Below are 22,374 nucleotides of genomic sequence, written 5' to 3' on the forward strand. Positions count from 1 at the left end.
GCACTGAATTCACTCTTTGGGAACTTTAGGTGTAAAGCTTTGCACGCAAACAGCAAAAGGCAGGTGGCTTCCTATTTGTCACAAAGTTTGGAGAAGTTGGATTTATTTGGTCTGGAAGGTCGTAGGTAGAATGGAGACATAGATTCAATAAACCAACCATTGCCTGAGATTCTACCCCTGGTTTCAGGTACTTCACAAGATGCTCGAATCCACCAGGAATTGTTTTGAAGGGTGTGAAACATAAATATATAGCTATATTAGAAACTTTTTTTAAAACTATGGGTAATGGGAATGAGTGAAAAACCACACAGATGTGTGAGAGAGCAGGCAAAGTTACTGAAGTCGTTACTGTGGTGTCAGGCAGAGGCACTTCCGCTTCCCCCCAAGACCACATTCCTGAAGGAATAATACCATATGGGCTTCTTTATTGGCTGTCCTGCTGCGAGGGAGTAGCCAGAGCTCTCCTTACATCAGGGTTCTGGATTTAGGGAGAGAGACCCTCCCAGCTCTTGATCCTAGCATAATAGCAGGTTGTAAAGAATTAAAAAAAAAAAAAGTCGAGACAATTCCGAACCAGTCCGATTTAATTTTTGCGCTTCAGTTTCACCACTGGTAAACTGGAAAAAAATACTAATCCCATTTAACCCAACAGGTAAATGTGAGGATAAAATGAGCTAGATAGAGACTCGGAATATGAGAGCTTGGAAGGCCTTTTAGAAGCATAGAATTATCAGAGGGAGAAGGACCATTAGAATCACAAACTATACACTATTAAGGCTGGAAGGGACCCCAGGATGTATAATACTGGAATGTGGAACATAAAATGTTGGAGCTGAAAGAGCTTTTAGAGTGCAACCCCCTCATTTTAAGGGGTGGAAAAAAAGAACCAAAAAGAGGAAGTGACTTTCACAAGGTTATATAGCAGGATAAAATGTGAAGGGACTGGTGAGAAGGGGGAAGTTTTAGTCACAGGTGAAATTTTCCAAAACCATCTTTTCTTTAAGACTCTGTGTGGAAATGAGTAGTTGAAAGAGAAACCTCAGTTTCTAAATGGAATGGGGGGAGGTGCACCCACGTACCCTCTAATAAAGCTGGATAGGAGACTGGGACGGAGAAATGCAGCTCTCCCAAGCAGGTGATTTGACTTTATTGCCAGAGGGTAGGCTTGTTTGTTTGCTGGGGAGGACCGGTGCAGTAAAGTTTAAACATTACACAGTGTTAGAATGTTTCCTCAGAAGTTTTGTTTATTCATTCCCCAGGTAGATTGAGCAAGGACTGTGTTCTCTTAGGTAACTTGGACGGGGAGGGGGTGCTGCTGTGTAGCTTTCCTCTTGGAAGGAAGGATGGGAACTGTGTTTGCTCTCCTAGCCTAATCTTCTCCAACGTGGTATACATAAAAAGGAAGATAGTTCATAGAAACTGGAGCTGGAAGGGACCGTAGAGATAATATAGGCCAACCCACTCTTTTTATAGATGAGGAAGAATTAGCCTAGGGTGGTTAAATTATTTGCCCTTACACAGGTACCAGAGCAAGCATTGAAACTCAGGTCATATGACTCCAATAGGATTTTTCTTACTGTACTATTAGGCCGCAGATACTAAAAGAATATTAAGACCCACATTTCCTTCAACCTGTAAAGGCATTGTCCCCCTGGGAAGAGCACTGGATTTGGAATCTCAAGAAAGAACTGGGTTTGAATCCAGTTTACTACTTGTGTAACTTTGGGCAATTCAGGCAAATAAGACACATAAAGCACTTTAAAGCATTATCTGAATGCTAGCTATTACTATGAATTAACTTAATCTCCCTGGGTTGCAGTTTCCTCATCTGTAAAAATAAGGTAATTGAACTAGGTGATACTGGGGTCTCTTCTAGTTCTAAATCTATGATCTTTATGCCTGAGGCAGTATTAGCATTGCTCTGATGTTATTATAAGACATTAGTTAGAACGGTGATGACCTTAAAATATCGAATGTGAAAACATAGACTGTTAGAACTGAAATAGGCATTAAAGAGCATCCAGGTCCGCCCCCCCCCCCCAAAGATGAGCTTTCTCTCAGTAGGTTAGATATTTCAAGTAGAAATAAAAGTATTCAGATTGTGTTGTCAATAGATGAATACCTGTTTGTGTTTCTTAATTACTCAGTGCTAGGCACTTAATGGTTGCTTAATAAATACTAATTGATTACTTGTATGCTTTGGTTGTAATGACTTAGGCATTTTATGAATGCATCCCTTCCATGTTCTCTTCTTTAACTGGCAAGGGAATACCTATGTCTTTTCTGCCCAGAATTATCTTGAAAGGCCTAGGTAACGAGGATTGACTTTGGGTAAGTGATTTCACCTGTCTGGATCCCAGTTTCTTCATCAGTAAAATGAATGTGCTGGACTGGGATGGTCCCTACCATCCCTTCCAATTTTCAGCCTTAGAAGTCTGAGAGCAAAAGAGCCTGTTCTGCTCCTGGCTCCCTGATTGGCCTCCCTCTCCTGCAATCATTTACTAAACATTAGCTTAATCCATATGTCTTGCCCCAGTGGAGGTACTATTTGCCAAGTCCAGTAGTTTCCTCGTGCTCTGCTGGTACTTAACAATCTATGACAAAACTGGTTAGTTTCCCAAACCATTGCAGGTTTGACAGGTCATCTGTCAAAGGCACCAGGTCTTGGAGTCGAGTTCCTAAGCAGTCAGTGTAGGTGGGAGTTAAGAAAGCAAGAATACCAATCCAAATAATTCTGGTCTGAAAGCCCACAGTTTACTTACTACATTGCCTGGGTAGTATCATTTACCTTGATGATTCAAAGCTCTCTTAACCCACTTAGGATTTTTTTTTTAACTTGTAATAATACAAGATGATGAGTATGTGCGCTCTGTGTGCTCTGAAACAGCTCGCTTTAATATGAAGAGGCCTGATTTTTGTTATAACCTGGGGTCTGCATCTGTCTCTTGGGGCTGGGATTTGTGTGGCCCACTTCAGAGTATGCTGCACGTACGTGAGGTCAGATGCTCCAGGGGAAGTCACAGTGTAATTTATGACCTTGATTGGAATTAACTTGATCCACTCTTTGCTTGTTATCCACAATACACACTAGTCAGGAACATTGGAAAGAGATTACAATGTGCAGATCGATTCTGGAGAAAGTTATGTGTATGTGTGTGTAGCAGGGGGTGGAATTGCGGATTGGTAGGGAATAGATGGGAGAGAGGGGTATAATCCAACTCTCATCATTTAATAAATGGAAGGATGATGATTGTCATTTGATATCGATGTTAGCAGCTTATATACATAGCTGATATTTAGTTGGCATTCTGAGGAACACACCCATCCCTTAGGCAGATAATGTCCCTGTTGGTTTTTTGGGTTTTGGGTTTTTTTTTTGACAATGCTGTTTAAGGAAGCTGAGGGGACCCAGTATTGCTGACCTTTTGATAAGATGACGATATAAACTCACAGAGATGTTGACAGGCCTTCTGACTTCTCAGAGCCATGAAGAGTTGAACAAAATTAACTGTCTGTTGGTTTAACTCTTGGCTGGGTTGCTTTAACTGTAAAAGAGCTTTGGGCCTTTGTAGTAGAAAGAGTGTGGCTATGCTACTTACTGCCTAAGTGACCTGGGTTGGATCCGTTAATCTCTCTTTGGTCCTCAGTTTCCTCATCTTAGAGGCATCTAGATGGTGTAGTGGATGGAGCACTAAGCCTAGAGTCAGAAAGACTTGAATTCTAATCCAGCTGAAAACACTTCCTAGTCATTTAACTTCAGTCTGCCTCACTTTCCTCAGTTGTAAAATGGGCATAATAATAGAACCTAACTCCCAAGGTTGTTGTGAGGATCAAAGGAGATATTTGTAAAGCACTTGCCCCAGTGCCTAGCATTTAGTAAATGCATAATAAATGTTCTCTCCCCCTCTTGCCTTACTTCTTCCTTCCCCTCCCCTTTCCCCTGCCCCTTCCTCTCTTTCTCTTCCCCTTCTGTTCCTTAATCCTTCCCTTTCCCTTTTCTCTCCCTCCCTTCCCCTCACCTCTATTGATGCCACTATTAATATTTTTTCCTGCCTTATTACCATTTCTTCAATTTCCCCCCTCCCCTGAAAAAAATCCCACCTTTCACTTATAATTAACATGCATAGTAAGGCGAAACAAATCCACACATTAGCCGTGTCTGAAAACGTATGTCTTCTACTCTAGTCCATCCAGAGATGGGAAATATGTTTCTTTTATCTTCTGTCCTCTGGAATGGTTGTTGGACCCTGCACTGAGCAGAGGCTTCTTCAGTGTTTCAGAGACATTTTTCTTTACAGTGTGGTAGTCATTTATAAAGTGTTTTCCTGGTTCTGGTTCACTTCTCTCTGCATTAGCTCATGCAAGTTGTGGCCTTCACTTCTGGCTGGTGCAATTGGATCTTGTAAAGTCACTCTGATTAGGAAATCTTGGGAAATTCAAGGAGGTCTTTATGAATGTCCTTTTCTAGGGATGGGGGAAGGGAGTAGCAGAAAATAAATAAAGTCATTGTCTTCTTAGTGATTGCATTATTAAAAAATTGAAGTGTTGGTTCTCATGGAAACAACATGGTTTTTATCCAGTGCAAATGTTTCCACACAGGGATAACTTGTTTGAAATAGAGATAAATTCAAAAAATGTGATTTTAAAAATTCCTTGGAGTAGTTTCTTTCCTAAATGGGCTCATTTCACCTTTAAAAACTTTTCTATCAGAGAAAGACAGAAAACAGAAAATTTGCTGATGTACACTCCTGGAAAAAAATAATTTGAAAAGCCGGGCTGGTTTGTTTCTCAGTCGACAAATGTTTGAGCCTTTCAGATCCTCCGTTCATTCATAGAGCCCAGTCTAGCAGTCTCGTAAGCTAGCAGTGCAGATCACTACATCGAACAGTATTACATGATTGTCACATAAGATGGCTACAAAACAAAGGCCTAGGAGGTATATTGGATAGAGTACTGGGCCTGGGGTAAAAAAAAAAAACAAAAAAACAAAAAACCTGAGGTCCAATCTAGGCTTAGACACTTTCTAGTTATGTGACACAGGGCAAGTCACTTAACCTGCCTCAGTTTCCTCAACTGAAAAATGTGGATAATAATAACACTTACCATCCCTCAGGGTTGTTGTGAGGATCAAATGAGATAATATTTGTAAAGAGCTTAGCACCATGCCTAGGACATAGTAGGTGCAATATAAATGCTTATCTCCACCCCCACCCAACTCCACCTCCCAGTGCTGTCAGGGAGAGAAAGTTGTTACTTATAGGATCAATAAAAGCTTCCCAAAGGAGGTGTTTTAAATTTAAGAAGTACCTCCCTAATAACAGTGCTATTGTTACAAATACGTTACAAGTTTTATCTTCAATGTAAAGATGAGGAAGGAAGGCTAGAGAAGGAAAATTATTGGGTCAATGCTAGAATAGTGAATAGAATGAGAGATCATTCAGTTCAGTCCTTTCATCATATTATCAAATAAGCTGATGTTTGTAAAGTACTTACACAGTGCCTGGCATGTAATACGTACTGTATAAATGCCCCTCCCCTCCCCGTCCTCTTCTCCCCCTTTACCTTCTTTCCCCCTTCAATTTTAGAAATGAGGAATCTTTATTTAATAGGCTATTTACTTTCACTTTTTCCCTGATCGAGGACTAAAATGTTTTTAACTTGGGAAGCATTCCCAAGTCTTTTCAGTAGAATAAATACCACTGAGGACTTGAGATATTTTCAGAAGCTGAGGTTGGTTGATCTTAGGGCCAATAAGAGGAAAATTATCGAAGGGAGAGTGATCAGTAAGGTTGGAAGCACCTCATAAGGATATGGTGGGATAAGGCAGTCCTTGCTCCACTCCCCTAGGCATTTTTTTCCCTTTTAAAAATCTTCTGTTTTTTTTATTATTATCAACAGAGAAAGCAAACTGAATATGAAATTGTGCATCTCTACTATGTGCAGCGTATTTAATTTTTGTATATTTCAAATTTAACATCACAGAATTGGAAAGTTGAGAGGGACCTTGGTGTCCGTCTAGCTCAATCCATAGACAAAAAGGAATGCTTGCTAATCTAAACCCAGTAAGTGATCATATAGCACCAGAGGTTCCCAAACTTATTTGGATTGCTGTCCCCTTTTCAACAAAAAAAATTACTCAGCTCCCCCCCGGAAATCTACTTTCTTTAACCCTTTAACTTTTTTAAAATTTGCATCCTTTCAAAAAATACTTTTTAAAAATGATGCTTCTCAAATTTAATCATTTATTGTAAATTTGTTTTTTTCCTGCACTGAAATTTTGATGACGCAATATTGCATCATGTAATCGTATTGTAAACAAGTCATTACAGGCACATAATCCTGCTGATGCATGCTGGACATGCTCACCTGCCAACACTTGCTTGTTAAGACTTGTCAGGGGACTTGACCACTGATTGGTTATAACTTGCATTTTGTGTGTTTATTTGGAAAATAATGTAATCACTACAACATTAACTCTGTTACACAACAGATGAAACGAGTATGAATGGTTTTTCAAATTTTTCTCATCTACTCTTCTTTTCTTATGCTTCCACCTACCCCCTTATTTTTATTCAGTGCACTCGAGGCTATTACCAACCCCTTGGATCATTCCAGCATCCCCCAGGTGGTGGTATCACCCACTTTGGGAACCTTCCCTATGGCTGGAGACTCTTGGAGGAGAGAGGATGCCCTGCTTCTCAAGGCAGGCAGTTCCACTTTTAAAAGGCTAGTTATCCTGACCTGTAGCCTAAGTGGGCCTTTTTGCAACTTCCTTCCATTGATTCTGGTTCTACCTTCTCGGTCCAAGAAGAACAAGTCAGAGACACAGGCCCCTCAGATGCTTACAGAAAGCTATCATGTCCTCCTTGACTCTTCTGTTCTCCAGGCTAGGCACATGCATCTCCTTCAAATAGCTCTTACAGGACACGAACTTGAGGCCCTTCAATATCCCGGTCACCTTCATCTGGATTTTCTGTAGGTTATCAGTGTTGTTCCGTGGGGCCCAGAGCTGAACACAGTGCTACAGATAAAGGCTGACAAGGATAGAGTACAGTGAGAATATCACCTCTCGATTCCTGGAAGTTTTTTGTTCACTTGTTTCAGTTGTGTACAACTCTTTGTGACCCCATTTGGGGTTTTCTTGGCAGATACTGGAGTGGTTTGCCACTGTTCTCTAGCTCATTTTGCAGTTGAGAAAATTGAGGCAAAAAGGGTTAAATGACTTGCTAAGGGTCACACGGTGTTTGTGGTCACATTTGAACTCAGGTCTTCTTGACTCCAGGCCTGGTCCTCTTTCCATTGTACCACCTAGGTGCCCATTCCTGAAAGCTCTATCTCTCCTAATGCCACCTAAGGTTCGGTCAGCATTTTTTGTTTTGCTACCATAGTTATTCCTATTAATTAGCTTATACTTCACTAAAACTACACAGCTCTTTCAGAATGACAACTATCCATTCCTCCTCCATTTTTTGTAGCTAATTGCAAGGTGATCCCTATTGAAATTCATCCTATCAGATTCAGCCCAATTCTCTAACCTATTAAGATCTTTTGACTATCTTGACTGTCATCCATTGTCTTAGTTATTCCTCAGAGCTTTGTGTCATCTGCATCCATGCCTTTATCTAGATATTGATAAAAGTGCCAAATAGCACAGAGGCAAATGCAGGTCCATAGGATTAGCAATAAGACTGATCCTAGGACTATATTAGGTCAAGTTCAGTGTTGGGGTGAAATGAGGTACACGTAAGTCATTGAACAGTTAACAAAAGGTTTACTTAAACCTAACATGCCAAAAATATTCAATAAGGATACAGTAGGCAACAGGCAAGGCAGTAAACATTTATTAAGTGTTTCCTATGTACCAGAAACTGTGCTGTATGTGGGGGATATACAAGTACTAGAAAATACAAAGAGAAATAGTCTCTGCCTGAAAGAGCTTATATTCTAATGGGGAAAGACAACACCCAAAAGGGAGCTGAAAAGTGAGTAAGGGGTAGGTGTCAACCAGAGAATCAGAAGTAGAGCCTGGGCCCCTTGCCAAAATAGGAGGCTCTTGGAGGAACTCACCATTGAGAGAAGAGGGCCACCGCCATGGTGGAAGAACATTTCAGGTGTGAAGACCCCAGGCATTAAGGGAAGTTCCAGGGTGAGATGGCAGCTGAGGCATGATATCAAAATACAGAGAATTGAATACAGAGGGGGATGAAGGATGGCTGGCCTGGGCCCCTCCTCAAAATGGAGATCCCTGGAGGAACTCACTAATTGGAGAATGGCCTGATAGAACAGAGTGAGAAGACCCTTAGCTTCAGGAGATTCATCCCCCTTATCTCCATGTGTAAACATGTCTGGTCTTCAGGATAGGGTATAGTGACTCACATTGTCTTAAGAAATCAATCAGTTGTGAAAGGCACCCCATGTGGGTAGGCCTATTTATGGATTTAGGTGATGGAGGAAGCTACATCAATATAGTCAGAGGCTACCAGGAAGCTGCATCAAAGGGGGCATAGCTTAAGCCTTGCCAAATCTCCAAGCTACTAAGTTCTGGCTTTGTCACCTTTTGAGGAAATCTAGTGTAACTCATGTTGTAGGATTGAGGAGGAGAGGGACCTTGGTAAATACTGGTCCTGTCATACCCGGGTTACTTCATTGGTGACCTCCTGCTCTTGGACTCTGGTCAGCCAACCCATTTTGAGTCTTCTTCTTTTTCTTTCTTTCTTTTTTTTTTTTGGTGAGGCAGTCAGGGTTGAGTGACTTGCCCAGGGTCACACAGCTAGTAAATATAAAGTATCTGAGGCCTGATCTGAACTCAGGTCCTCCTGACTCCTAGCTGTACCCTGAGCCTTCTAATCTAGATTTTCTCTCTCTGTCTCTGTCTCTCTCATCTAGAAAAAAAGTACCCGATGTTTTCTCAAAGCTTTATTAAAATCTAAATGAACTCTATCTCTAGCATTCCTCTTATCTATTAGTTTCGTAATCCTGTCAACAAAGGGAATGAGGTTAATCTGGCATGACCTGTCCCTGATGGAGCTACTTTGGCTCTTTGTAATCATTACTTCTCTTTTTAGGTGTTCCTCAAGCATTTCTTTAATGGTCTGTGCTAGAATTTCTCCAGAGATTGGAGTAAATCTCACAGCCTATAGTTTGCAGGCTCTTCTCTCCCTTTTTTCTATTTCTAAATTGGGGCACTTGCCCTTTTCCAATCTTGTGAAGCCTCTACCATTTTTCATTATCTTTCATATATTATTGAGATGGCAGTTACTCCTGCCAGTTTTTTTTTTCAGGATCTGAAGATATAATTTTTCTGTCCTAAGTGATTTGAATTTTATCCATAGCAACATATCTCTTACTATCACCTTCTCTTGGGTACCAATTTTCTCTTATTCATTTTTCTTCTGTTGTTTCCAGTGTAAAGGTCCTTTTCCTGTGCAGAGAAGACAGGAAAAACTGAATCAAGCCTTTTCTCTGTTGTCAGTTATCACCATCCCATCCACCCCAAGCAAAGCATTTATTACTTCTTTTATCCTCCTTTATCTCCCAGTATTGCTGAAAAAGACCCTTTTTGTTGTCCTTAGCTTCCCTCACCACCAGCCTCAACTTATTCTGAGCTTTAGCACTGTGGATGCGGTTTTTTTTTTAACAGTTCTATGCCAACTCTTTATACTTATCTTCTGTAATTAACCTTAATGTAGTCTTCCATACACATTGGTCCAACCATGAGCATTTAATCAAAGGGAAGAAATAGACTGGGAAAACGAGCAAACAACAAAAAAAGAACTTGACCATAAAAATCTATTACAGTGGCAAGGAAGACAAAGATGTAAATTTAGAAGACAGTAATGTAAAAACTCAAAGAAAAATGCTCATTGGACCTAAGGCAAGCAAGAATTCCTGAAAGAATTAAAGAAAGAGATAAGAGTAGTAGAGGGAAAATTGGGAAACGAAATGAGAGTGATACAAGAAAATTGTGAAAGGAGAATTAACAGCTTGGTAAAACAATACAAAAAGTACTGAAGGAAAAAACACCTTAAAAAAGAGAATTGGCCTAATGATTTAAAAAAAAAAGGAAAAAAGCACAAAAATTCACTGAAGAAAAGAACTCCTCAAAAAAGGAAAATTGACCAAATGGAAAAAGAGGTACAAAAGCTCACTGAAGAAAATAATTCCTTAAAAATTAGAATTGGGCAAGTGGAAGCTACTGACTCCATGAGACTTCAAGAAACAACCAAACAGAGCAAAAAAATGAAAAAAAAACCCAGAAGAAAATGTGAGCCATCTCATTGGAAAAACAAATAGATCAAGAAGAGAGAATTTAAGAATTATTGGAGTACCTCAAAGCCATAATCACAAAAAGAGCCCAGACATCATATTTCAAGACATTATAAAGGACAACTGGGTGGGAAGGCAAGAATCTGGAACTCAAAAAAGAAAAGAATATTAAAAATTCATCCATCTATCTATCAGTCTCTTCTTTGTGTTTTGTTGAGGTTTTTTTCTACTGGTTGCTTTTCTATTTTTTTTTTAAACTTGAATGCCCAGTTCATTGATTTGTTCTTTCTCTTTGTTAATGACAATGTTTAAAGAGATAGTTTTTCCTCTAATGACTGCTTTGGTTACATCCCACAATTTTTGGTATGTTGTCTCAGTGTTTTGTTTCCTCAAATGCAATTACTATTTATTTAATATGTTTTTGACCCACCAGTTCTTTAGGATTAAATTCTCTAGTCTTCATTTAAGTTTGAATGGTTTCTTCAGAAGTCCTTTATTGATTATAAGTATTATTGCACTGTAGTTAACAAAAGATGTTTAACATTTCTCCTTTACTATATTTTTTTGAGTTTTTATGTACTAATACTTGGTCAATTTTTATAAGTGTCATATATAGCTGAAAAAAATATGTATATTTCATTCTGTTTCCATTCAGCATTGAGAGAGATTATCATATCTAACTTTTTATAAAATTTATTTGGGTCCCTTTATTATCTATTTCTCCCTCTAATTCAATAAACTTTTCCCTCCTGTACTTAGATGCCAGGACATTTGGTGTCCATATATATTGAGTGATGAAATTATTTCTTTATCTTTAGTGCCTTTAAGCATCCAGACTGAAAAAAAACATAAGTGCCGGAAAATTACAATGTGATCATGTCTCTAGTTCCTTAATACTTACATTCTTTTTAGCCATATGCAGTATTTTTTCTTTCACTTGGAAATTAGATTTTGTCTATGACATCCCTAAGTGTTTTTAAGTTCAAGTTTCTTTTGACAGTTGATTAATGGATTCTTTTCTCTTTAGTTCTAATAGAGCTGGGTAATTTTGATATATTGAAATATGATATCCAAGATTTTGGAAGGTTGTGGTTTTCAAGGAGCTTGATTTTGAAATTATCTTTCTTTGATCTGTTTTCCAAGTCAGTTGATTTTGATATTAGAGACTTTATATGTTCTACTTTTTCAGTGTTTGGACTTTGTTCTAATATTTCATGTTGTCTTAGTAAATCACTGAGTTATGTTCAGCCCATTCTCTTTTTCATGTAGTTCACTACTTGAATAAAGTTTTCCATCTTTTCTAAGCTATTCATTCTCCTTTAATTTTTTTTCTCTTGAACTCTAATTTTACTTATAATTTCATTGTTATATCCCTGGGTTCTCTTCTGACAAGTTAGGGCCAGGATCTGGTTTTATGTTCCTGATCATTAAAGCCCACACTGGCTTGTGATGTTGCTTCCCTCTCTTTTCAGATTGTTGGCTGGTTTTAGGTTCTTTTATAGGAGTTCATGCTGGTTTCCTTGAAATGACTTCTTTGGTTTCCTTGAAATGACTTCTTTCCCCATCACTATTGGCTTCCAGCCCATTTATTTGGGTATGCAGGTTTCACTGGTGTGATTCTTCTCCCTCTTTCTGCTGGCTTTTGCTATTACTTGACAGCACACAGGCTTCTCTGGTCCCTCAATGTGCTTCTCCTGGCTTTTTGTTGTCTTTTTTGTGCGGCTTTGGACTGGATAAAGGAGCTTACTGTATTTCTTTTCTTTATATAACTTTATTGTTTTGAATAATACTTATAATAATTACTAATATATATATATATATATATATATAGTATTTTATATTATCCAAAGCATTTTACATACATTATATTACCTAATCCTCAGTACAAGTTATGAAATAGCAAGTTAACAAAAAATAAATACTTTGACAATCCCTAAACAATGCCTTATACAAAGAGCTTCTAGTTTGGGCTATTCAACCAAAGCAGAAAATTCATAGTCCCTGGTCCTGCTGTGCCTTTCTTTGATACTTCCTATAGCCCAGCAGTCATTCAAAGTCCTCAGTAGGTTGAAAATCAAAGATTCTTCATCCCAAGGGCCAGGATCACATCAGTATTTAACCCTAAGCCGAGTCCACTCCAGTCCACATGAATAAAACCTCCTTCTAGCCAGAAATCAATAATGTTCTTCTCATTTGGCTATATTCTATCAACGCAAACCCCTCACCCCTGTATATTTCAGACTAACCACCTAGATTAAAAGGGAAGACATCAGGTATTGGGCTGATGTTTGTAAAATCAGGGTTTAGCACCTGCCCTGACTGTCACAGAAGAGGGTCAATGAAGCTATGGAGGTTGAAACTATAGCACTGTCATGTGGAAGAGGTGTTTGATTTCTTCTGCTGGCCCTTAGAAGAGAGAACAAGAAGCAATGGGTGGAAATTGCAGAAAGGCAATATAAGGAAAAACTCACTAACGATTAGATCTGTACAAAGGTGGAATGTCTCTGGAGGAAAAAAGTTCCTCTTTGCTGGAACTCTTTAAGCAATAGCTGCATGACCTATTTGTGGGAATGAATTCCTGTTGAGATACTGGGTAGACTGGAAGACCTCTAAATCAGAGATCCTCTCCTTCTGTACTACACATTTTGAATTTTTTTGTTGGCTAAAAACAGGGTAACTAGAAATGAGGCATGAAATGAGGTGGTGTCTGACTGGGTAATGGGAATAGAGACACACCTATTTCTGTTTCTTTTTAGTTTTCTTTAATATTCATTGTTCTGGGGTCCTTTTCAGATATTCGCTGTGGTTTATGTGGGAGTTCTGGGCTTATCTACTGCCTTTCATGTCATCATCTTAAACTGGAAGTCTTGGTGCTTTTTCTTAATTATGCAGCTACTAGCCATTGCTTTTCTATGTATCATGTATTTCCTTGGCAGAGAAAACCAAAGCAAAATAGCTCGTAGTTGAGCTGGTTCTCTTGTCATCTATTACTATCCCATCCATCCCAAATGCAGGATGGAATAATGTAGTTGGATTTTTCTTTAGAGCAGGGGTTCCTAATCTTTTTTTATGCACCCCCTCGGGCCCCTGAAGCTTATGGATCCCTTTTCAGAATTATGTTTTTAAATACTTAAAATGCACATGATTAAAAAGGAAAGGCACTGGGGCAGCTAGATAGTTCAGTGGATAGAGCACCAGCCCTGGAGTCGGAAGGACCTCAGTTCAAATCCAGTGTCAGACACATAACACTTACTAGCTGTGTGAGTCTGGGCAAGTCACTTAACCCCAATTGCCTCACCAAAAAAAAAAAAAAAAGGAAAACAATTATTTTGAAATACAGTTATCAAAAATCAAAAATTCATAGACCTCACGTTAAAAACCTCCTGCCTTTAAGCAAAAGTCAGAATCATCACTAATAGCAAATCCAACCTAACCTATTCAAATAAACTTTTTAAAATTCAGTTTTGTTTTCAGCTCAAAATTTTCTTTTTTCCTCCACCCCTGAAAAAAAATATATTTCTATATTAGCCATGTTGGGGGGGGTAGAAAAGAAAGAGGCTTCAGCCTGCATTTTAAATTCTCTGGAGATATATAGTATTTTTACATCATGAGTCTTTTGGAATTGTGGTATGAATCACTGTATTGATAAGAGTTACCCGTCTTTCTCAGGTGATTGTTTTTACAATATGCTATTAATATGTAAATTGTTTTCCTGGTTCTACTCATTTCACCTTGCATCAATTCACAGAAGTCTGCCCAGGTTTGTTTGTTGGGTTTTTTTAATTATTCCTTTCATCATTTTTTATAGCACAGTAGTATTCTGTGACATTCACATACCATAAACAATTGATGAACATCTTCAAATAAGCTGTTGATATCATAAAAAGGGAAGTGGAAAAGGAAAAAGACGTTTAATATGATTGTCACAATTTACTACAGAATTTTAACTGATCATGCAAATGCCGAAAACAAAGAGAGATAAAGGACCCTGAAACGTCCTGTTGTATTTGTTCAGTTGTGTCCAGTTCTTTGTGACTCCATGTTGGGGTTTTCTTGGCAAAGATACTGGAGTTTTTTGCCATTTCCTTCTCTAGCTCATTTTACAGATGAGCAAACTGAGGCAAACAGGGTTAGGTGACTTGCTCTCAGGGTGACATGGCTAATAAGTATCTGAGGATGGATTTAAACTCATGAACATGAGTCTTCCTGATTCCTAGCCCAGTACTGTATCCACTGTACCATGTAGCTGCCCCCTAACCACAAGAAACAAGTTCTCTTTTCCAAGCAGTAAAACGTGGCAGCCAAAGAGAACATTGTTTTGGAATAAACATCATTTGTAAGGTGTTCCAGTGGTGACTCCATCAACAAGCCTTTATTCAGTTCTCACTATGTGCCAGGCACTGTATTAGGTGCTGGAGATTATATAAATATAAAGAATGAAAAGGCTGGATGCTTATGCACATTGTATGTCAGAAAGCAGCAAAGATCAGGAAGAGATAAATAAGTCTGCAGGATGCTTAACCTGAGACCCAGCTTTGCTAGATCATCCCAAGACAAAAATGGAAGAAGAATGGACAAAAATGAACCAAATCTTTTTAGCACCTTTTTTTTTTTTGTATTTTGCTAGGCAGTGGGGTTAAGTAACTTGCCCAGGGTCACACGGCTAGTAAGTGTCAAATGTCTGAGGCCACATTTGAACTCAGGTCCTCCTGACTCCAGGGCCTATCCACTGAGCCACCTAGCAGCCCCCTAGCATTTCTATAACTAATTTATCATTATTAACAATGGATTCTCCATGGCTGTAATCAGTAACCTATCAAAATGGCATTCAAGAAGTTCGAGTAGAAAGAATAGCTGGGCTCTAGAACAAATATACACAGAAAAATATATGTTCTGGAGGCAACTTTTTTGAAAGCATTGAGGAATCACTTTTTAAAGAAGGTATGGGTTTTTTTTAGTGGACCTCAAGCCCAAGATGAACAGCCCAAAAAGCAAATTTGATTTTAGGATACATTAAGAGAGGTCAATAGGGCAGCTAGGTAGTATCATGAATAGAGCAGGAGGCCTAGAGTCAGGAAGATGCATCTTCCTGAGTTCAAATCTGGCCTCAGACACTTCTTAGCTGTGTGATCTTGGGCAAGTCACTTAACCCTATTTGCCTCAGTTTCCTCATCTGTAAAATGAGCTGGAGAAGGAAATCATAAACCACTGCAGTATCTTTGCCAAGAAAAGGGGTCACAAAGAGTAACTGAAACAACTGAACAACAAGAGAAGTCTGGTGCCCAGAGTGGAAGATATAACTCTGCTGTACTCATGTTCACTTTTGAGTGCCACGTTTTAGCAGTACACTGTTAAGCTGTGGAATGTCTAGAGAAGTACACCAGGGTGGTGAAGAGCGATGGGCATAGGGTCATGAGGACTGGCCAAAGCTGAGTGGAATGTGTAGTCCAGAGAAGATTTAGCAGGGGACCTCACTGTCTAGTATTTGATGGGCTTGCACGTGGAAAAGAGATTAGGTGTTTTCTGCTTGTTCCTGGAGAACCAGAACCAGGAGTAATGAATGGGAGTTGCAGAGGCAGATGTAAGCGTGATGTAAAAAAAAAAAAAACAACCAAACAACCATTTCCTAGAGATTAGAGTTGTCCGGTAGTAAAATGGACCAGCTTGGTGTAGGTAGTAGGTTCCCCCTTTCTAGAGTTCTTCAAGCAAAGGCTAGATAGGGGCAGCTGGGTAACACAGCGGATAGAGTACTGGCCCCGATGTCAAGAGGACCTGACTTCAAATTTGGCCTCAGACCAAACACTTGACACTTACTAGCTGTGTGACCCTGGGCAAGTCACTTAACCTCAATTGCCTAAGAAAAGAAAAAGGCTAGATAACCACTGCTGTAGGGGGGCGGTGCTAGAGAGAGGCTTCTTCTTCCTATACCTGTTCATATCTGAGCCCCCTCCTAACCTAAAGATTCTGTGAATTGCAGGGTCTGGTTTAATGCAGCAATGCTGTGTATCTTAAAGGACGACAGGGATAGGTAGCGTGTTTGGGTTGTGCTTTGAGGGCGCAGAAGCAACTTTCCCATTCAGCTTTCCCATTGAAATTTATCTTAGCAGTAGCCAGGAGTTGTGTAGCCCTTATTTCTATAAACGAGCTTTCTGAGAAAAAATCCTCATCACAGATTTTGCTGAACCTTCAAAGATGTGATCAGTAGGACTTAAAATGCAGCTCAGCTTGCCAAATGGAATTTTAATTTGATGACCCAATGCTAAACCTCAGATTTTTTCCAAGCCCAACATATAGTGTTCAAGCGTTACATATCTAAGCTGCGGGAAGAAAGAGATGAAGCTGCCTCTGGGGTATGGAAGCATCTGGTTTCTGTATTGTTTGATATTGCAGCCCCAATATGTTTTAAAACCTTCCAGTCCTAAAACCCCAGGTTATTTTGGGGAGAGAGAGTTTCTTGCAGTGTGGCTTTGAACATAAAGCTATTTTTAACCAAGAGATTATCCTGGCCAAGCTGAGAATCAGATAATACAGGCTGACTTTATTCAGTGTTCTAGATTTTTGAACTGCTGGGGAAGCAGTCATAGCTAGAAGTCTCTAGGGGGCTTCTAGAAAATTACAATATTGCTCTAGAAGCTCTGAAATATGCTTCATTTATATACAAGTTGTGTATCTATGTCTTCTCACTAAAAACACAAAATCAAGAAAATGAATTGTTTTTAAAGAATTTAAAGGGGTGTGTGTGTGTGTGTGTGTGTGTGGGTGTGTGTGTGTATGTGAAGATACCATAAAGTTGTGAAAACAGCAGTGGTCTAGCATTCACAGTCATTAGATGTGTTAACTATGAACAAATCATCCAGTTTCTCTGAAGCTCAATTTTCTTATCTGGAAAACGGAGATAATAATACTTGTAGTACCTACCATTTCAACTCCCTACCTGTTTTTTCCTCCCAGACTTGCACATTATGCAATCTTATTCCAAAAATTCCTTCAATGTCTGGGGTGTCCTTTGCCCTGGAACACTCCACCATCCCTCTGACCTCCTCGGTATGGAACATCCGTCTGTAAGACCTGCTGTGTTCTCCCACTGGTGGTTTTCTCTTGGAAGCTCCATTTTGTAGAGAGATCCCTTCTCTTCCCTTCCTTGTTCCTGACTTCTGGACTTCAAAACCATGTCTCCATATGGGATACTTTCCTCTCCTCTTTCCCTTCCTTTTCCATCTCCTCTTCTGTGTGCTGTCTTCCTCCATGCAGATGTAAGATCCTTGAGGGTAGGGATTCTTTTTTTCATTTGTATTTGTGTCCCCAGTGCCCGTCATATAAGAAGCAGATACTTGTGTCCTCCTTTCCTTCTCATCTTACAGAGCTATTATCAGAAAAATGCTTTGTGGACTTTGCAGAAGTGGTATAGAAGTAGGAGCAGTGATAATGATTATGATGATGATATATAATTTAATTCAGTCATTTATTAAGCACCTATGAGAGGCAGTGTGGAATAGTAGATAAAGAGCTGGCCTTGACATCGGGATGACCTGGGATCAAGGCTTGCCTCTGCCACATACTGGCTATATGACCCTGGGCAAGTCACTTAACTTCTCAGTGCTCTAGACACTTCTCAGAGACTGTAATATAAATTGCAGAGTAGGTCCCTGCCTTCGTTGGGCAAGGCAGTTTTCTCACCTTTGAGCTCGTTATCCCAGTGAAAGTACAGGTCCTGTCCTTCTAAGGTACCTACTATGTGAGGAGCCTTTTCCCAGCTTTTGAAAGAATACAGATAAAAGACGCACTCTCTTCCTTTGTGGAACTCACATCTAATAATAATGATCATGGTAATAATGATAATTGTTATGCATATTTTTGCAGTGCTTTAATTGTTTGCAGAATGCTTTACAACAACCCTGTGAGGTAGATAATAGTCTAATACATGGAATGTGGTGTTGGAAGAACCTTAGAGGCAGCTAGATGGTGTAGCAGATAGAGCACTGAGCTTAGAATTAGGAAGACCTGAATTGGAATCCTGCCTCAGACATTTACCAACTGCATGTACCTCTCACAGCCTCAGTATTCTCATCTATAAAATGGGGGAAATGATTGTACCGACCTCACAGAATAGTTTGTGGTGAAGTTTGAATGGGATGATAGGATATAAATAAGGCTCTACAAACCTTATGGTAGTATAGATTTGTTAGTCATTATTGTTGTTATTATTACTATAGAGTTCTTAACCTTTTTTTGGATGCATTTGCACTCTGGCAAAGCCTCTGAACTCTTCAGTATAATATTTGTTGCTTTTATTAATAATTGAAGGAAATGCTAAGTTTTATCGAGGAGTCAATGAAAATAATTATGTAATTTTTATCCCATCCTAGCTCATGGACACCTCCCTGAAAGCTATCCATGGACCAAGGGATCCATGAACTCTGGGTTAAGGATATCTACTCTAGTTTAACTTCTTCATTTTACAGATGGGAACCATGGTAAGGAGGGGAACGGTCCTAGGTCACTTGGACACTAAGTAGCAGGACTGAAATTTGAACCCATGTCCTCTGACTGCAAAATCCACATGCCATTATACTTACATGGAAATTGAGTGAGAGACTTGGAAGAAAGAAGTTATTTAGATTAAGATGAGCAAGACAAGCTTCAGAAGCAGGAGGTAGGAAAAAAATTTAAAAAAAAAAAGAAGAGGGAGGTAGGGTCCCAGTTGTGTCTTGAATAATATGTAGGAATGGGGGGGGGGAGAAGAGGGCAGGGCAGTTTAGATGGGGAGAATATTAGTTAACATGAGCAAACAGTAAATACCAATAAGAATTCATTCAGCAAACATCTTCCAGACACCTGATCTTTGAAGAACACTATAGTGGGTATTAGAAGAAATGATAAAGCTTGGTTGCCATAGGGCCCCTGCCCTTGTGGATCTTCCAGAGGCAGGAGCTTGTGTAACTGGAACAGAGTGGGGCACTTGATTCTGTGCCTCACTGCCCGTTGGCACTGACTCTCATGTGATCCAGGAACTGAACCACTCTGCCAGCTTGATGTCCAGAGGGCTTGTTCTGCTACTTCTGCACTCTTATCCCAAAGGCTTAAATACTCCGGGAGGAGAAAGGGAGGGGAGGGAGCCTGGGGTGGATGCCCCAGCTTCCTTTACCCCCAGGGGACTTTTTGTTTGCCCCATCCCCTGTTTTCTTTCCAGTAGCTTTTCTTTTTAAAGGCCTAGTCAGTCCAAAGGCAAGTGTAGGCCAGGTGTTCAGACATCAGCTATAAATTAATTTTCCTTAATGTTGTCAATAGACCAACAGGGTACCCGGAGAAGGAGAGTTTATGCTTTAACAGGGAAGATATTTTCCTCTCCAGAACAGTCTCAGCTTCATTCTTTAACTTTGTAAACAGACTTTAACCCTCACTAAGGTCCTCTTCAGTCAGAATGTTGGCCCATCCTGTGGAGATCCTGTAGAGCAGGAGTGGGAAACCTGTTGTTTCTAGGTCCTCAAGTGCAACAAATCCTTTTATTAAGGGGATTTGTTCTATGAAGTTTGGATCCAGTCAAAATATTAAATACTTGAGGACCTAGAGGGCCACATATGGCCTTGAGGCCACAGTTTCCCCAACCCTCCTCTAGAGTTGTGGTGTCAAGCTCAAATAGAAACTCACTAAACTGTACATAAGGATCCTTACAGCAGCATATTGACTTAGAAAAACCACATATTTACTTTATCTGTGTTCTGTTTTTCTTTTTTGTTAAATATTTTCCAGTACTGTTTTATACTTCTACTCTAGAGCCTTGGGTTAGAGTCTCTGCCATTTTTTTTTTTACTAAACATTTTTTTACTAACCTGGGAAAGACTTTAACTTAAAAAAGCCAGTGTCTCCTACTGCATCTAGGACCATCTCCAGTCATCCTGATCTATATATTGCCACTGGACGCAGATGGCTGTGGGGGGAAAAGTGAGGCTGGTGACTTTGCACAGCCCTCCCTCATTTAAATCCAATTCACTTGCAAGTCCTGGTATCCCCTTCATGATGTCGTGGTCCTCTTTGAGAACGAAGGACAAACAACATATGACCTCGGGCAAAGCACAACCTCTTTTGGCCTCTAACAGATATGCTTCTAGGTTGATCAGGGGTCAAGTCCCAGGTACATATGACTCATACTATCTCTGTGGGCCTGGCAAGTCACTTAACCTTTCAGTGTCCCCAGGCAATTCTCTAAGACCACAAGTTGCTGAATATTTCGCTGTCTGCTTTGATAGGAATTTCTTAACCAGGGAATCAAAGGTTTAAAAAAAAATGTGTCTAAAATAAGGAAGCAAATATTTCCTTTCTCATATGCCCCTATCAGCACACAGCTGGATATAATGTTCTATTCTGGGAACCACATTATTGGAAAGACATATACAAGCTTCAGAGCATCTGGAGAAAAGTGGCCGAGGTAGAGGACTGGAGACTGTGCAATATGAGCACAGACAGTTGAAAGAACTGTGGATGTCTTGCCTTAAGGATAAAAAGACTTTGAGAAGATGCTAGTTATCATGTGAAAGAAGGAAAAACTGGGAGTCATGGGTAGAAGTTGGAGGAAGGAAGGAAGTTTCAGCTCATTGATTGCCTAATAATTAGGATTTCCCAAACATTAAATATATTGTTTTAGAGGCAGCCAGATGGCACAGTGAGTAAAGTGCTGAGCCTGGAATCAGGAAGATCTGAGTTCTAGTGTGGTCTCAGCTATTTATTTGCATAGTATGATTCTGGACAAGTCACTTAACCTCTGCCTGACTCAGTTTCCTCAACTGCAAACTCTAAAGTGGAGAAAATCGTAGCACCTACCTCTTAGGGTTATTGTGAGGATCGAATGACATGTTTGTATCAAGTTGAAATCTTACTTTCTGCAGCTTCTGCTTATTGTTCCTAGCTGTGCTCTCTGGGGCCAAAGAGACCAAGTCAAATCTCAATTCCAGATGACAACCCTGCAAATATTGAAGAAAACTATCCTGTTCCTGCAGAATCTAATTTTCTCCAGGGTAGCCATTCCTAATTCCCACAACAAATCCTCATTCCCTAGTGTCTTCACCAGATGTCGGAGGAAGGGGGAGACAACTGAAGTCTAGGGAACAGTGAGAAGGGAGCGGGTAGGAAAGAAATAAAAGTGATGGATTTGGAATTTGACTAGCAGTTCAGTTTGACTGGAGCATGTGTGAGCGGGGATAGTGGGAGATAAGACTTGGAAAAGGGTTGATAGAAACCAGATTGTAGAGAGAGGGCTCAAGCAAGGGAGTTTCAGACTTTGTTCTGTAGGGGTGGGATCAGAAGATTTATGTTGTTCCTGAGATGACTGGTGTCCAGGCAAACACCAGGTCTCTCTCTCTTTCATTCTACCTATTTTTTTTTCTCCTCAGTAGCTTCCCATCAAGAAGAGACAGTGCCCGAGATCCCTACCCCTCTTTTCCATTCTAAGTTTTGGATACGTTTATGAGACTCATGTCTCAATACTAGGTGTTTGGCCAGGAGTTAGTTAAGATAAATGGCAAAGGGGAAGCCAGTCAAGGAAATGGAAGCTGTCTGAGCCAGTCAGACAGATATCCCACTGTGAGAAAAATCTTAAAAGTGGCACAGAGCCCAAGGGCCTCCTGTAAGGTTGTCTCAGCTTTCACCCTGGAGTGGCTAATAATGATGTCAGCAGTTTTCTTAAGCTCTCTATCATTTAAACTTCTGGTAGAGAATTGTGAAAGAAAAGTTGCTAAATTATTTACATGCTTTCACCCAAAAATCTCGTTAGGGGATTTATATCCTAAGAGAGTCAATGATAAGTGTCCCCCATTTACAAAATACTTATATTGCTTTTTGTATGAGAGAAAAAAAAAACACATGCCTACTAATTGGTGAATGGATGAACAAATTATAGAACGTGAATGCAATAGAATGTTATTACACCGTGATTTTAATAAAGCATATGCCTACTAATTGGTGAATGAACAAATTATAGTATGTGAATGCAACAGAATATTATTACACCATAATTTTAATAAGGCACATGCTTACTAATTGGTGAATGGATGAACAAATTATAGTATGTGAATGTAACAGAATATTATTATACAATAATTTAAAATGAAGAAT

The 22,374-nt window shown here is 39.7% G+C and overlaps 1 protein-coding gene across 2 annotated transcripts in view; it reads left to right on the forward strand.

Moving 5' to 3' along the window:
- The window catches only part of CLMN (calmin), a 169,414-nt gene that overhangs the window by 1,289 nt on the left and 145,751 nt on the right, over positions 1–22,374 (forward strand). The gene's annotated exons all lie outside the window — the stretch shown is intronic.

This window comes from Phascolarctos cinereus, unplaced genomic scaffold (genome assembly GCF_003287225.1).
Source record: "Phascolarctos cinereus isolate Bilbo 61053 unplaced genomic scaffold, phaCin_HiC Scaffold_2;HRSCAF=192, whole genome shotgun sequence".
Taxonomy (NCBI): Eukaryota; Metazoa; Chordata; class Mammalia; order Diprotodontia; family Phascolarctidae; genus Phascolarctos; species Phascolarctos cinereus.